The sequence below is a fragment of the Juglans microcarpa x Juglans regia genome, chromosome 6D (genome assembly GCF_004785595.1).
Source record: "Juglans microcarpa x Juglans regia isolate MS1-56 chromosome 6D, Jm3101_v1.0, whole genome shotgun sequence".
NCBI classification, from domain to species: domain Eukaryota; kingdom Viridiplantae; phylum Streptophyta; class Magnoliopsida; order Fagales; family Juglandaceae; genus Juglans; species Juglans microcarpa x Juglans regia.
Genome location: NC_054604.1, coordinates 30,510,864 through 30,516,257, shown reverse-complemented (window position 1 = coordinate 30,516,257; position 5,394 = coordinate 30,510,864).

The window sequence follows — 5,394 nt, the reverse complement described above, 5'->3', positions numbered from 1 at the left end:
AAAAAAGGGCTCTACTTGCAATAAGATAGAAATATAAAGCACCATTACGCCAACTTATAAACATAATTCAACTTTGAGAATGGGCGGTGGGTGATGAAGAGTGTCAAGTGGTCTTTAATTGGTGACTAATTAGGAACCGCAATCAGTAAAAGTAAGATTAGGCCTAACCAAAAGCCTGTTTTGGATCGGGAGATATTGCATGCAAATAGTATTGGCCGGGCTAATCATGAAAGACTAGGATTTAAGCTGTTCGGCCCAATTAATTAATGCTTTGTTTATCGATCTTTATGCCATATGTAATGTCTAACTAATTACAATTAATATTAGTAGCTAAAACTTAATTAATGAATCGTTCTAATTTTCAAATGAAATATGGTCGAGATTTTGTTACATACCTCGATATGTACCAACCACATTCACAGCCAACTCAACAATATTTCTATCATGGTATACCAGCTGCAGTACTTTCCTTTTTCTTTTTGTTTGTTGAAAAAAAAAAACGGATTGAGAAACTTTTAAAATAGAATAATGCTAGGTATAATCTTATATATACAAATCTCGAGCATTTTTTTTTTTTTAAAAAAAAAATGAGGTCTAACGTACTATTAAAAAACATAATTATTTTATGTGAGTTTTAAATTTATCCACTTTTTATAAAGGGAGTACTACTACGTGAGACTTGCACTTTAATTTTCTCTTTAAAATAATAAATGTTGATTGAGTAAAGTTTGGATCATTGAATTGAAAAGATAAATGGTTGATATTTGGAGAAAAAGAAAAGGAATACTCGCTTTAAATTTGCATGCATATCATAAACGATGAACATTAAGATAACGATTTTTAACGATAATATATATATATATACACACACACACACACATATATATTATGTTTCACATGGTGAATGTGACATTAAAAACAAAGAAGAAAATCATGTAGAGTAGCGAGCTTATTATCTGAAACGAGATATACTCATTCATCAAGTTGTCCCAACTCCCAAATATATATAATATATATATATATACACACACACATGATGATGTCGTCGATTGCGGTCGGTATGAGTTACCAAGAAATTCAAGGGGGACGTTGCAATATTGGCAATCGTCACAGTCCAAACACGAACCAAGAAATTAGAAAACGCATGCATGGGAGGGTTGAGGACATTACTTTTGATACAGACCGTACGTACCGGTTTAATTCAAAGTCCACACCTACTAATATATATATATATATATATATATATATATATACACTCATGCATGATGAATATATACAATCAGGGAATGGAAAAATGAGATATTTTCATAAACAAATCACAACTAAGAAAAGGACACTACAAGAAACATGACAATTTGTGATGAATTATATGTAACGAGAATGACTATTTGCGATCAAAATAATTATTTTGACAACTACGAAAAATTCATTTTAATAAAAAATAATGATTTTTACAAGAAATAACTAGACATAACTGAACAGTTTCTTGCAGTGGAAAAATAGAATTTCCGTGGTCCTTTTGCGTGGCGTCATGAAGCAAATTAATTAATTAAGCTGAATAAACTAGCCAAGACATGCGTGAATGCAAGCTCGCGTAGTACGTTTGTGCATGTATACAGCGCTAAAGCTACTTCTACCAACTCCCATTGGGAAAAAAGATTGTGACCGCAAAGCTGTAACGTCAGTTGAATTAGATAAGGACTGATCGATCATCGATATTTCTTAACTTCTGATCTATATATTCTACCCCCCAACTTTTTCTGCCTCTTGATCTCGGCCTTGATTAATGACAGCTTTTATGCCTTTCCTTTCAGTTTTAGCCATAAACTCAACAGAATTTTCAACCATGCATATATGCTTTGCGTGTCTTTTCATCTAACTGAGACGATCGACGTCAATGCCCACATATATAGATATACATTGCAATGAGAACAGTTAGATCAAAATGATCAATCGATCCTTGTTTCGATGGTAGGCAGGCAGGCAGGCAGCAGCTGGCTAGCTAGTTTTAGCATTTTTAATATATATGTTACGATCTTTTGAATTCTAATTTTGATAAAATGAAGTAGAATAATTAAAGCACGTAACGTAACTAACTAATCACATACACATGTATATTTCAACACACTTTTTAGATATTTATATATCAACGAGTGTGACCTATCTGATCATTGTGATGACAAGTTTTCAATAAGCATGCATGAGACCCTAAATTATTAAGGGTGAGTACTTAATTCGTACGTATGACCTAAAACTTTATTACAGAAATTTGCATCATAAGATCAATCCTTCTTGGACTTGATGATCAATAGATCAAGAGAAGTCTAGTCATTAAACGTATGCATGGTACGTACAAGCTGCTGCTGGCCGGGTTAAGACAAAAACGGATCATCAGACCTAGCTCTGTGCATGTATACATTTGCGTTCGTTGATGTTCAATGATTATTAATATTGTTTGATGGGAACTGGAAATTAGAGAGCACAGTAGTACTATTCGAGAAGAGTAATATATATGGAACAAGCTGACCGTACTGATTTAAGAGAAAAATGTAGAACAACAGCAGTATGAAGCAGAGAAGCAACTAAAGTTACTGGTCCAAAAAAAACAAAAACAAAATAATCAGACCAAGTTCATAATTCCGTACATTCTAGATGCCTCCAACAGCAAAAAAATATAAATAATAAATAATAAATCTTACCATATATACCTTCTTTAGGTCTGATCAAGGTAATTTTGAGGTAGTATATATACATGTACATATATATATATATATATATACACACACATATATAGACATATATGTACGTATTATATCCAACATCTGTTGGCATTGGAGGTGAAATTAACACTTATTCCAAAAATTTAAACTGATGATGAGAAGAGATAGAGTATATAGTTATGATTCGAATTCAGGATCTCTCCTTCGATATTATATAAAATCACGACTACTTATCTTAAAAGTTTAAATAAATAAAAAAAATATTTAATTATTTATATTATATTTTTAAGATTGGCAAACTTTGATCTAGTACTCATCTCATAACTCCCCAAAACCTGTCATGTGAAGTCAAAAACGAAAATGAACCAAAGCATGACCGATATTATAATTTTCCTCGACTTTAAACAAAACAAGCCTAGCTAGCTGCCTCCTTATTAAGTCACGAGTACATCCTTGCTGATGCATCCTGAATTACTTAATTTAACAAGTTCTTTTTTTTTTTTTTTCCCCAAAAAGTCACTACATTAATCAGCACTTTCTAGTGGTTTTCAATCAATATGTCATATAATAGTGGTTTTCTTGACTTTTATCAGTTGAATTGAGTATGGTTTTCTTCATAAAAAATCGCATTAATAATTTGCATCAAATAGCATGCTCATCTTTTCTTCATTCCTTTTGGTTTTTGTTCGTTTGGTTTCTTTAAACCAATGAATTTCGCACACAAAATTAAGATCATGCATATGGCACTATATACACACGACACACACATATATATATATACATTCATATGTAAGCATGCATAGAAAGAACGTCTCATCATGCGATGTAGCATATGAAATCATTGCAGAGCTAGAACCTTTTTTCTCAACTCTAGCACATGAAATTATTGCAGAGAAAAAAAAAAAAATAGCAAACAGAGATCAATAAAAGGATAGGCATTAAATGGCCAATTTAATTGGTCCAACATGGGGAGTTGGTGAGCAATTGACTTAGGAGTTCTCAGGTATTGGTGGACCCCTGGCATCTCCCTGGGCTTTTGTTTTTACTTGACAAATTCTAGAACCCTAACCTTTCCCAGCCCCACTTCTCTTCCTAAGATCGACAGTGCGAAAGCACATGGCCAGAATTATTTGGTTCTTTTTTTTTTTGGGAAACCTGCGCTGACAAATGAGGAAAATGAATAAATAAAGGCATTAGTAGTACTGCTGCGCGATTCCTTTACATTTTTTGTTTGTTTATGCGCAATGGGTCTCAAGCACGTTTCAATCCGGCCCATGGCTCATGAGCACCATTTACTTTGAGCTGAAAACCAAGCACATAAATACAAAAAGACGTTCCTAGTGCTGAATCATATTAAAATGACTTTGATTGACCTGTCTATCAAGAGCTCTAGCTTGCTCATGTGTTTTGCGCATTGGCTAATTGCTTTGTTTAAACCCTATAATTGATTACAATCTACAAAGTCAAAAAGGAAAAAACAGGAAAACAGTTCATTCTATTAATCCCAATAGACCAATAATTATGTAAACTTTTTCGGTGCAAAGGGATCAGCCAAAGGATGCTTTCCTGGTGTACCTTAATTTCTTGTCATTGATTCTGGAACACAGTAAAAAAAAAAAAAAAAAAAAAAAAAAAAAAAAAAAAAATCCAGACTTTTCTTCTTAATTTCAAACCAATGTTCATATGAAATTCATCATTTTCCAGGAAATTTTATTTTCTCATTCGGTTATCATTAAATAAATCTTTTGGGTCATAAGATTTTTGACTATCATGTATTGCATTGATCATATCGATTGGGTGATCAATTAGCTGAGTGCATATTCTTTGAGGAGATGAAGGAAAATATATGAAGTACTGCTGGATCATTATATAATATATATATATATATATATATATATATATATATATATATATGTATAGTACTTTCAAACTGATCAGATGGGAATGCAGTGAAGTACTTGATCATCGATCTCTTGGTTAGTGAAGATTTGGTGGCTGATCATGCATGTTTGTCAAGTGGGCTTTTCTTTTTCATGAGAATTGAGGTAGGCATTATCTTACGGTACAAGTTAGGGACATGATTTAACTCGTATTCTGAATTCAAGAAAAAACAAATACTAGAACAATATTCTAAATCACCCCTAAATATTTTTAAACATATACATATAATATATATATATATATATATATATATATATATATCCCGTTTAGTATCCCACGCGTGATTCTTGTGATATTTTATTTTGTGTTTTTATCGATCATTTGGAGCTTGTTTATGTTTTTTTCATGTGGTTTTCCTAATATTATAGCCCAAGTTGATCAGTAAATCAGCATTCAAGCACAGTACTACTGGAAACCAAAGAAGAAGAAGAAGAAGAAAAAAGGGAATTACGTCTTGCACGAGGCTGATTTTATTATTATTATATATTCTCGTTCTAACCTGGCTTAATTTCTATATGCATTGAGATCATCAAGGTCACATACAGATCAACGTCTTTGCCTGCCTACTAAAATTTTAATGTCAAGTGGGCAGCATGCATATATATTATATCATATATATCCGCAAGCTTATAAGGAATAATCAGCAGTAACGGAAATCACTTTAATTTTGGAAACACTTCATGTGGACTTGAATTATTTTTCAAAACAGATAGTACTATATATATAGTCGACA